The sequence below is a fragment of the Oryx dammah genome, unplaced genomic scaffold (assembly GCF_014754425.2).
Source record: "Oryx dammah isolate SB20612 unplaced genomic scaffold, SCBI_Odam_1.1 HiC_scaffold_13, whole genome shotgun sequence".
Taxonomy (NCBI): domain Eukaryota; kingdom Metazoa; phylum Chordata; class Mammalia; order Artiodactyla; family Bovidae; genus Oryx; species Oryx dammah.
The window spans coordinates 3,741,874-3,754,002 of record NW_024070197.1 but is presented as its reverse complement, the minus strand read 5'-3'; the positions used below and the strand labels follow the sequence as shown (position 1 = coordinate 3,754,002).

The 12,129-nt window shown below is 43.2% G+C and overlaps 1 long non-coding RNA gene across 1 annotated transcript; it reads right to left on the bottom strand.

The window, feature by feature from the left end:
* Positions 1–5,716: 5,716 nt before the first annotated feature.
* On the bottom strand, positions 5,717–9,170 carry LOC120871935. Its single transcript, XR_005723135.1, has 3 exons — positions 9,091–9,170; positions 7,426–7,427; positions 5,717–5,732 (listed from the first exon to the last, which is right to left on the bottom strand). It is a non-coding gene; the product is annotated as an uncharacterized LOC120871935 (long non-coding RNA).
* Positions 9,171–12,129: the final 2,959 nt, after the last annotated feature.

The following is a 12,129-nucleotide window of genomic DNA, read 5'->3' as shown; positions in this document are numbered from 1 at the left end:
CAATGAGAGAAGCCCGCCCGCCATCACTAGAGAGGAGTCCCCGCTCTCTGCAGCTAGAGAAACCCCAGGCAGCAACGGAGACCCAGCACAGCCAAAAACGAACAAATAAATAAATCTTTAAAAGATGTTATGACAAGATAATGGCTATATCCCCTATGCTCTACAGTATATCCTATTGCTTATCTATTATAGTCACGTCCGACTCTTAGTGACCCCGCGGACTGTAGCCCGCCAGGCTCCTCTGTCCATGGGATTCTCCAGGCAGGAATACTGGAGGGGGTTGCCATGCCCTCCTCCAGGGGATCTTCCCGACTCAAGGATTGAAAACATATTTCCGGCGTCTCCTGCATTGCAGGCAGGTTCTTTACCACTGAGCCACCTGGGAAGCCCATATTTATATATATATATATATATATATATATATAAAACTGCTATCTTATTTGGTCACTGACATATACAATTTAAAGTGTTTCATGCCCACAATTATTTCCCCACAACATAGTGATAAGTTGTTTCCCCAACACGATTTATTTTTTATTTTTGGTTCTTTTATTAGTTTATACATTATCATACTGTCTTCGAACACTGAGATTTAACTTTTACGTTCCACAGTTCAGTTCAGTCATTCAGTCGTGTCCGACTCTTTGTGACCCCATGAATCACAGCACGCCAGGCCTCCCTGTCCATCACCAACTCCCGGAGTTCACCCAAACTCATGTCCTTCGAGTCGGTGATGCCATCCAGCCATCTCATCCTCTGTCGTCCCCTTCTCCTCCTGCCTCCAATCCCTCCCAGCATCAGAGTCTTTTCCAATGAGTCAACTCTTCACATGAGGTGGCCAGAGTATTGGAGCTTCAGCTTTAGCATCATTCCTTCCAAAGAACACCCAGGACTGATCTCCTTCAGAATGGACTGGTTGGATCTCCTTGCAGTCCAAGGGACTCTCAAGAGTCTTCTCCAACACCACAGTTCAAAAGCATCAATTCTTCGGCGCTCAGCTTTCTCCACAGTCCAACTCTCACATCCATACATGACCACAGGAGAAACCATAGCCTTGGCTAGACGGACCTCAGTCGGCAAAGTAATGTCTCTGCTTTTGAATATCCTATCTAGGTTGGTCATAACTTTTCTTCCAAGGAGTAAGCGTCTTTTAATTTCATGGCTGCAGTCACCATCTGCAGTGATTTTGGAGCCCCCCAAAATAAAGTCTGACACTATTTCCACTCTTTCCCCATCTATTTCCCATGAAGTGATGGGACCAAATGCCATGATCTTCATTTTCTGAATGTTGAGCTTTAAGCCAACTTTTTCACTCTCCTCTTTCACTTTCATCAAGAGGCTTTTTAGTTCCTCTTCACTTTCTCCCATAAGGGTGGTGTCATCTGCATATCTGAGGTTGTTGATATTTCTCCCGGCCATCTTGATTCCAGCTTGTGCTTATTCCAGCCCAGCGTTTCTCATGATGTACTCTGCATATAAGTTAAATAAGCAGGGTGACAATATACAGCCTTGACGTCCTCCTTTTCCTATTTGGAACCAGTCTGTTGTTCCATGTCCAGTTCTAACTGTTGCTTCCTGACCTGCATACAAATTTCTCAAGAGGCAGATCAGGTGGTCTGGTATTCCCATCTCTTTCAGAATGTTCCACAGTTTATTGTGATCCACACAGTCAAAGGCTTTGACATAGTCAATAAAGCAGAAATAGATATTTTTCTGGAGCTCTCTTGCTTTTTCCATGATCCAGCAGATGTTGGCGATTTGATCTCTGGTTCCTCTGCTTTTTCTAAAACCAGCTTGAACATCTGGAAGTTCACCGTTCACAGATTGCTGAAGCCTGGCTTGGATAATTTTGAGCATTACTTTACTAGCATGTGAGATGAGGGCAATTGTGCGGTAGTTTGAGCATTCTTTGGCATTGCCTTTCTTTGGGATTGGAATGAAAACTGACCTTTTCCAGTCCTGTGGCCACTGCTGAGTTTTCCAAATTTGCTGGCATATTGAGTGCAGCACTTTCACAGCATCATCTTTCAGGATTTGAAATAGCTCAACTGGAATTCCATCACCTCCACTAGCTTTGTTCGTAGTGATGCTTTCTAAGGCCCACTTGACTTCACATTCCAGGATGTCTGGCTCTAAGTGAGTGATCACACCAATGTGATTATCTTAGTCATGAAGATCTTTTTTTGTACAGTTCTTCTGTGTATTCTTGCCACCTCTTCTTAATATCTTCTGCTTCTGTTAGGTCAATACCATTTCTGTCCTTTATCGAGCCCATCTTTGCATGAAATGTTCCCTTGCTAGCTCTAATTTTCTTGAACAGATCTCTAGTCTTTCCCATTCTGTTGTTTTCCTCTATTTCTTTGCATTGATCACTGAAGAAGACTTTCTTATCTCTCCTTGCTATTCTTTGGAACTCTGCATTCAGATGCTTATATCTTTCCTTTTCTCCTTTGCTTTTCACTTCTCTTCTTTTCACAGCTATTTGTAAGGCCTCCCCAGACAGCCATTTTGCTTTTTTGCATTTCTTTTCTATGGGGATGGTCTTGATCCCTGTCTCCTGTACAATGTCAGGAATCTCATTCCATAGTTCATCAGGCACTCTATCTATCAGATCTAGACCCTTAAATCTATTTCTCACTTCCACTGTATAATCATAGGGGATTTGATTTAGGTCATACCTGAATGGTCTAGCGGTTTTCCCTACTTTCTTCAATTTGAGTCTGAATTTGGTAATAAGGAGTTCATGATCTGAGCCACAGTCAGCTCCTGGTCTTGTTTTTGTTGACTGTATAGAGCTTCTCCATCTTTGGTTGCAAAGAATATAATCAATCTGATTTCGGTGTTGACCATCTGGTGATGTCCATGTGTAGAGTCTTCTCTTATGTTGTTGGAAGAGGGTGTTTGCTCTGGCTGTGATGGACCGCACAGAAGCGTGGCCAAGAGGAGCTACCCCTCGCCCAAGATCAGGGGCGGCGGCCGAGAGGAGCAACCCCACGTCCAAGGAGCAGTGGCTGCGCGGGCACAGGAGGGCTGAGAGGAGCTATTCCACATTCAAGGTCAGGAGGGGCGGCCGTGAGGAGATACCCCTCGTCCAATGTAAGGAGCAGCGGCTGCGCTTTGCTGGAGCAGCCGGGAAGAGATACCCCACGGTAAGAGAAACCCAAGTATGATGGTAGGTGTTGCAAGAGGCATCAGAGGGCAGACACACAAACCATACTCACAAAAAACTAGTCAATCTAATCACATGGACCACAGCTTTGTTTAACTCAATGAAATTAAGCCATGCCCGTGGGGCCACCCAAGACGGATGTGTCATGGTGGAGAGGTCAGACAGAATGTGATCCACTGGAGAAGGGAATGGCAAACCACTTCAGTATTCTTGCCTTGAGAACCCCATGAACAGTATGAAAAAGCAAAATGATAGGATACTGAAAGAGGAACTCCCCAGGTCAGTAGGTGCCCAATATGCTACTGGAGATCAGTGGAGAAATAACTCCAGAAAGAATGAAAGGATGGAGCCAAAGCAAAAACAATACCCAGCTGTGGATGTGACTGGTGATAGAAACAAGGTCTGATGATGTAAAGAGCAATATCGCTTAGGAACCTGAAATGTTAGGTCCATGAATCAAGGCAAATTGGAAGTGGTCAAACAGGAGACGACAAGAGTGAACGTTCACATTCTAGGAATCAGCAAACTAAAATGGACTGGAATGGGTGAATTTAACTCAGATGACCATTATATCTACTACTGCGGGCAGGAATCCCTCAGAAGAAATGGAGTAGCCATCATGGTCAACAAAAGAGTCTGAAATGCAGTACTTGGATGCAGTCTCAAAAACGACAGAATGATCTCTGTTCGTCTCCAAGACAAACCATTCAATATCACAGTTATCCAAGTCTATGCCCTAACCAGTAACGCTGAAGAAGCTGAAGTTGAACGGTTCTATGAAGACCTACAAGACCTTTTAGAACTAACACCCCAAAAAGATGTCCTTTTCATTAAAGGGGCTAGAATGCAAAAGTAGGAAGTTAAGAAACACCTGGGGTAACTGGCAAATTTGGCCTTGGAATGCGGAATGAAGCAGGGCAAAGACTAATAGAGTTTTAACTTCTGAGCCAGCAGGAAAGCTTAAGTGTCCCCCAGCACAGGTTTTTCGATTGTAGTTACCAAACATGGCCACAAGGTGACAGGATTTCTTCATGCACCACTGGGTGGTTTTTTTTTTTTGACAAATCTAATTCTTATTTTCTATTGGAGTAGAGTTGATTTCCGTCCTTGTGTTCGTTTCATAGAAACTTGATTCAGTTACTCATAGATGTATGTCTATTCTTTTTTCAAGGTCTTTTCCCATTTAGGTTATTTTGGTGTGTTCAGTAGACTTCCCGGAGCTATTCAGTAGGGCCTTTTGGATTACCTATCTGATAATAAATAGTGCGTATGTGTTAATCTCAAGCTCTTAATGTCTCCCTTCCCCTACCTTTTTTTTTTTCATAATCATAAGTTGGCGTTCTAACACTGGGTCTGTTTCTCTTTATCAATTAGTTTCTTTGTCTGAAATAATAGGTCCCACCTGTGCGTGATGCCGTATTTATCCTTCCCTCTCTGACCAAACTTTACTCATTGGGATAAATCTGATCCATGCTCCCGACAATGGCGTTTTTCCGTCTTTTTGAGCCTGAGTGTATTCCAGTGACTAAATGGACCAGTTACTCTTCATTTCTCTGTTGATGGACATTTTGGTGGGTGCTCTGCCTTGGACGCTGTCAGTAGTACTACCCTGAAAAAAAGAGGTGCGTGTGGCATTTTAAATGATGATTTTCTCCAGAGGTAAGGCAAGGAGTGGGCTTGCTGGATCGTGTGGTTTCTCTATATTAGTGTTTTAAGGAACCTGCATACCGTGTTCCTTTGTGGCTGCTCCCGCCCATTTCCCTCCCACAGAGCAGGAAGCGTCTCTGTTCCCCTTGCCCTTGGCAGCATTTCATCTTTGTAGATCTTTTGCAGGATGGCCATTCTGGCCAGTGGGAGCTGGTTCCTTGTTTAGTGTCGATTTGCATTTCTCTAATAATTAGTGGTGCTGAGCATCTTTTAAAGTGCTCCATGGTTTTCTGTGTGCTCTCTTTGAAGCAGTGTGTATTTACATCTTTGGCCCATTTTCCTGTCGGGTTGTTTGTTTTTTGATATTGAGGTGCACGAGCAATTTGCATGCTTTCGTGAGGAATTCCTTCTTTTTAAATTCACTGCAAACCTTTCTTTCTCCCCCACCCCCCGCCCCGATTTTGAGGTTTGTCTTTTTCTTTCCTTTAAGGTTTTCTGTGCTGTTGAAAAGCTTTTGAGATTAATGAGGTTGCTTTTGTTGACTTTGTTTTATTTTCCGTTATTGTCAGAGTTGCTCCAAAAAGCACCTGTGATGTATGTCAAAGCTTGTTCTGTGTATATTTTCAAGAGGTTTAGAGGAATCGTCCCTCCATTTAGCTCTTTAATTGATTCGGAGTTTCTGTAAGCGGTTAGGGGAGATGTAATTTCATTCACTTTTCACTTGTTTAAGAAACCTCCACCCCGGCCTCCAACGTGGCTGTTAACAACGTGCATTCCCAGCATCAGTGTACGAGGGCTCCCGCATCTCCACAACCTCGTCAGCCTTTATGAAGACTTTTTGACAAAGGCCATCTGACCGTTATGAGCTGATACCTCCTTGTGCTTTCGATTTCCATTTCTTTAATAATTAGTGATGCTGAGCACTTTGTCCTGTGCTGTATGGCTATCTGCACGCCTTCTTGGGCGCAATGTCCATTGAGATTTTTGGCTCATTTTTCTATTGGGTTGTTTGTTTATTTGATATTCACCAGTTTGCCTGTTTGGGAGATGAAGTCCATGTGGTGTTTGCTAACTATTTTTTACTCTGCAAACGGCTTTAAAGGTCAGTGAGGTCCCTTTTGTTGACTTTTGTTTTCTTTTTCATTACTCTCGGTGGTGGATGCAAAAAGCACTTGCAATTTATATCAAAGTGGTTTCTGCTTATATTTCCCTCAAGAGGTTTAGGCTAATCATCCCACCATTTAGATCTTTAATTGATTTTGAATTCCTTTTTCTGTATGGGGTTAGGGAGTTGTCATAATTTCATTCTCTTTTTCCTTCTTTAAGGACCAAGGGAAAGATTGAAGGCAGGAGGAGAAGGGGGTGGCAGAGGATGAGACGGTTGGATGGCCTCACCAACTCGATGGACATGAGTTTGAGGAAACTCTGGGAGTTGGTGATGGAGAGGGAGGGCTGGCGTGCTGCAGTCCCTGGGGTTGCAAAGAGTCAGACACGACTGAGCGACTGAACTGAACTGAAGGAACCTCCACCTTGTACTCCATGGGGCTGTTCACAGTTTACATTGCCAGCATCACTGTAGGAGGGTTCCCTTTTCTCCACAACCTCTCCAGGATTTACTGTTTGTAGACTTTTTAGCTTACCTCGTGGTTATTTTGATTTGAATTTCTCTTAAGAATTCAGGAGGTTGAAACCTTTCCCTTATTTTTTTCTAAAAGCACTCTGAGTAGAACTGACCTCTCCAGAGTGACCTCTTGACTGTCTGCCCTGTTCTTAATCTCTTTCCAGGGCCTACCCCAGGATGTTTGTTGAGGACCCATGTTTTTTCCTTAAATCCTCCTGCCTGGCGAACAGTATTCAGTTGTAGTTACCACAGGCGACCACAAGGTGGCGGCATTTCTTCATGCGCCAGGCTTTTTTTTTTTTTTTTTGCTGTTAGTTTTTATTTTCCTTTGAAGTAGTGTTGACGTCTGTTCTGTGTTTTAGGTTTACAGGAATTTGACTCAGTTATACATGGACATATCTATTCTTTCTCAGGAACTTTCCCGTATAGGTTCTGTCAGTGTGTTCAGTAGACTTCCCTATGCTGTTCAGTAGGTCCTTTTGGATTACCTGATAATAAGTATTGTGTACATGTTCATCCTAACCTCTTAACCAGATAATCACGATGGTGTGATCACTCGCCTAGAGCCAGACATCTTGGAATGTGAAGTCAAGAGGGCCTTAGAAAGCATCACTACGAACAAAGCTAGTGGAGGTGATGGAATTCCAGTTGAGATGTTTCAAATCCTGAAAGATGATGCTGTGAAAGTGCTGCACTCAATATGCCAGCAAATTTGGAAAACTCAGCAGTGGCCACAGGACTGGAAAAGGTCAGTTTTCATTCCAATCCCAAAGAAAGGCAATGCCAAAGAATGCTCAAACTACCGCACAATTGCACTCATCTCACATGCTAGTAAAGTAATGCTCAAAATTCTCCAAGCCAGGCTTCAGCAGTACATGAACCGTGAAATTCCAGATGTTCAAGCTAGTTTAGAACAGGCAGAGGAACCAGAGATCAAATTGCCAACATCCTCTGGATCATGGAAAAAGCAAGAGAGTCCCAGAAAAACATCTATTTCTGCTTTATTGACTATGCCAAAGCCTTTGATTGTGTGGATCACAATAAATTGTGGAACATTCTGAAAGAGATGGGAATACCAGACCACCTGACCTGCCTCTTGAGAAATTTGTATTCAGGTCAGGAAGCAACAGTTAGAACTGGACATGGAACAACAGACTAGTTCCAAATAGGAAAAGGAGGACGTCAAGGCTGTATATTGTCACCCTGCTTATTTAACTTCTATGCAGAGTACATCATGAGAAACGCTGGACTGGAAGAAACACAAGCTGGAATCAAGATTGCCGGGAGAAATATCAATAACCTCAGATATGCAGATGACACCACCCTTATGGCAGAAAGTGAAGAGGAACTAAAAAGCCTCTTGATGAAAGTGAAAGAGGAGAGTGAAAAGTTGGCCTAAAGCTCAACATTCAGAAAACGAAGATCATGGCATCTGGTCCCATCACTTCATGGCAAATAGATGGGGAAACAGTGGAAACAGTGTCAGACTTTATTTTTCTGGGCTCCAAAATCACTGCAGTTGGTGACTGCAGCCATGAAATTAAAAGACGCTTACTCCTTGGAAGAAAAGTTATTACCAACCTAGGTAGCATATTCAAAAGCAGACACATTACTTTGCCGACTAAGGTCCGTCTAGTCAAGGCTATGGTTTTTCCAGTGGTCATGTATGGATGTGAGAGTTGGACTGTGAAGAAAGCTGAGGGCCGAAGAATTGATGCTTTTGAACTGTGGTGTTGGAGAAGACTCTTGAGAGTCCCTTGGACTGCAAGGAGATCCAACCAGTCCATTCTAAAGGAGATCAGCCCTGGGTGTTCTTTGGAAGGACTGATGCTAAAGCTGAAACTCCAATACTCTGGCCACCTCAAGTGAAGAGTTGACTCATTGGAAAAGACTCTGATGCTGGAAGGGATTGGGGGCAGGAGGAGAAGGGACGACAGAGGATGAGATGGCTGGATGGCATCACGGACTCGATGGACGTGAGTTTGAGTGAAATCCGGGAGTTGGTGATGGACAGGGAGGCATGGCATGCTATGATTCATGGGGTCGCAGAGTCGAACACGACTGAGCGACTGAACTGAACTGAACCTCTTAATGTCTTCTTTCCTCTAGTTTTATTTTTTCGGTAATCATAAGTTGGTTTTCTAACTCTGTGAGTTTGTTTCTGTTTGTAAATTGCTTCAATTTTATGAGTTTATATATTTCACCCGGAAGTGATAACGGTATTTCTCCTTCCCTCTCTGAGTGACTTCACTGCATATGATGAATCTCTCCGTCCATCCACACTGCTTCCAAAGCAGTTTTTCATTTCTCTGTTGATGGATATTTTAGTTGAGACTCTGTCTTGAATGTTGTCAGTAGTGCTGCCCTGAAAATAGGAGAGCAAGTATTTTAAATTACGATTTTCTCTGGATCTCAGGCAAGGGGTCCCGGGCTTGCCGGTGCAGGTGGAAATTCTATATTTAGTGATTTAAGGACTGTCTATACCGTTTGCCTTCGTGGCTGCACCCACCCATCTCCCTCCCCACCCACAGTGTAGGCGGTCTTCCTGTTCCCCTCCCCCTCAGCAGGATTTACTCTTATGGAGGATGGTCATTCTCTGAGGTCTGAGCTGACACCTCGCTCTAGCTTTGAGTGGCGTTTCTCTAACAGTGACGCTGAGCATCTTTTCATGTGCTTCATGGCCATCTGCATGCCCTCTTTGGACAAATATCCATTTAGATCTTTGGCCTGATTTTCCATTGGGTTGATTGTTTTTTTCCATATTGAGTAGCATAAGCTGTTTGCATGTTTTGGAGAGGAATTCCTTGTTTTAAAATTTGGTTGCAAACCTTTTTTTTTCTCATTTTGATGTTTGTCTTTTTCTTTCCTTTAGGGTTTTCTGTGCTGTTGAAAAGCTTTTGAGGTTAATGAGGTCCCTTTTATTGAGTTTTACTTAGGTTTTCGTTATTGTAAGAATTGATCCAAAATGAACTTGCTGCAATTTACATCAAATCGTGTTCTGCGTATATTTTCCTCAAGGAGTTTAGAGTAATTGTCCTTCCATTTAGCTCTTTAATTGATGTGGAGTTTTCTCTTTCTGTCAGCGGTTACGGAGAGACGTAATTTCATTTCCTTTGCACTTGTTTAAGGAACCTCCACCTGGCTGTTAAACTGACATTGCCAGCATCAGTGTCGGAGGGGTCCTGCTTCCCCACGCACTCTCCAGGGTTCACTGTCTGTAGACTTCTGACACAGGCCACTCTGACCGGTGTGCAGTGGTGTCTCGCTGTGGATCTGATCTGCATTTCTCCAGTAGTGACGCTCAGCCTCTTTTCCTGTGCGTTTTGGTCGTCTGGATGCCTTCCTTGGACAAGTGTCCATTTAGATCTTGGCCCGTTTTTCTACTGGGTTGACTGTTTTTCTGATCTTGAGTTGCGTGAGCAGTATGCATGTTTGGAGATGAATTCCTCTCTTTAACTTCGGTTGCAAACATTTTCCCATTCTGAGGGTTGTCTTTTGCTTTCCTTTTGGGTTGCCCTTTCTGTGCAAAAGCTTTTCAGGTAAATGAGGTGCTTTTCTTTTCAGTTTTCTTTTGTTTTGAATTATTCTGATCATAGATCCCAAAAGAACTTGCTGTGATTTGTGTCAAAGCTTGTTCTGCATATATTTTCAAGTGGTTTAGAGGCATTGTGCCTCTATTTGATTCTTTAATTGATTTGGAGTTTCTTCTGTAAGCGGTTAGCGAGAGATGTAAATTCTTTCACTGATTAAGGAACCTCCATCCCGGCCTCCATCGTGGCTGTTAACAACTTACATTCCCAGCATCAGTGCAGGAGGGTCGCATTTCTCCACACCCTCTCCAGCCTTTATTGTTTGTAGACTTTTTGACAAAGGCCATTCTGACTGGTGTGAACGAATTCACCTCGCTGTAGCTTTGATTTGCATTTCTGTAACATTTCATGATATTGAAAGCTTTTCATGTGCTGTTTTTACACACAGTGCGAGTAAAACTGAACTCTCAAGATTGGCCTCTTCATCGTCTGCCCTGTTTCGAATTCTTTTTCCCGAAACTACCAGGGACATTTGGTGAGGACTGGTTTGTTTTCCTTACAGCCGCGCGGGCCTGGTGAAAATCAAGTGCCCGTCCGCATGGGTTTTTCTGTTGTTGTTACCAAAAGCGGCCACAAGGCGGCAGCATTTCTTCATGCGCCACTGTTCTGATTGCTTTGTTTTGGCTAATTTAATTTTTCTTTTCTTTGGGAGTAGAGTTGATTTTCTTTTCCATGGGGATGGTCTTGATCCCTGTCTCCTGCACAATGTCACGAACTTCATTCCATAGTTCATCAGGCACTCTATCTATCAGATCTAGGCCCTTAAATCGATTTCTCACTTCCACTGTATAATCATAAGGGATTTGATTTAGGTCACGCCTGAATGGTCTAGCGGTTTTCCCTACTTTCTTCAATTTAAGTCTGAATTTGGTAATAAGGAGTTCATGATCTGAGCCACAGTCAGCTCCTGGTCTTGTTTTTGTTGACTGTATACAGCTTCTCCATCTTTGGCTGGAAAGAATATAATCGATCTGATTTCGGTGTTGACCATCTAGTGATGTCCATGTGTAGAGTCTTCTCTTGTGTTGTTGGCAGAGGGTGTTTGCTATGACCAGTGCATTTTCTTGGCAATCTCTATTAGTCTTTGCCCTGCTTCATTCCGCATTCCAAGGCCAAATTTGCCTGTTACTCCAGGTGTTTCTTAACTTCCTACTTTTGCATTCCAGTCCCCTATAAGGAAAAGGACATCTTTTTTGGGTGTTAGTTCTAAAAGGTCTTGTAGGTCTTCATAAAACCGTTCAACTTCAGCTTCTTCAGCGTTACTGGTTGGGGCATAGACTTGGATAACTGTGATATTGAATGGTTTGCCTTGGAGACGAACAGAGATCATTCTGTTGTTTTTGAGACTGCATCCAAATACTGCATTTCGGACTCTTTTGTTGACCATGATGGCTACTCCATTTCTTCTGAGGGATTCCTGCCCACAGTAGTAGATGTAATGGTCAGTAGTAGATGTAATGGTCATCTGAGTTAAATTCACCCATTCCAGTCCATTTTAGTTCGCTGATTCCTAGAATGTCGACGTTCACTCTTGCCATCTCCTGTTTGACCACTTCCAATTTGCCTTGATTCATGGACCTGACATTCCAGGTTCCTATGCAATATTGCTCTTTACAGCATCGGACCTTGCTTCTATCACCAGTCACATCCACAGCTGGGTATTGTTTTTGCTTTGGCTGCATCCCTTCATTCTTTCTGCAGTTATTTCTCCACTGATCTCCAGTAGCATATTGGGCACCTAATGACCTGGGGAGTTCCTCTTTTGGTGTCCTATCATTTTGCCTTTTCATACTGTTCATGGGGTTCTCAAGGCAAGAATATTGAAGTGGCTTGCCATTCCCTTCTCCAGTGGACCATGTTCTGTCAAGACCATCCCCATGGAAAAGAAATGCAAAAAAGCAAAATGGCTGTCTGGAGAGGCCTTACAAATAGCTGTGAAGAGAAGAGAGGTGAAAAGCAAAGGAGAAAAGGAAAGATATAGGCATCTGAATGCAGAGTTCCAAAGAATAGCAAGAAGAGATAAGAAAGCCTTCTTCAGTGATCAATGCAAAGAAATAGAGGAAAATAACAGATTGGGAAAGGCTAGAGATCTTTTCAAGAAA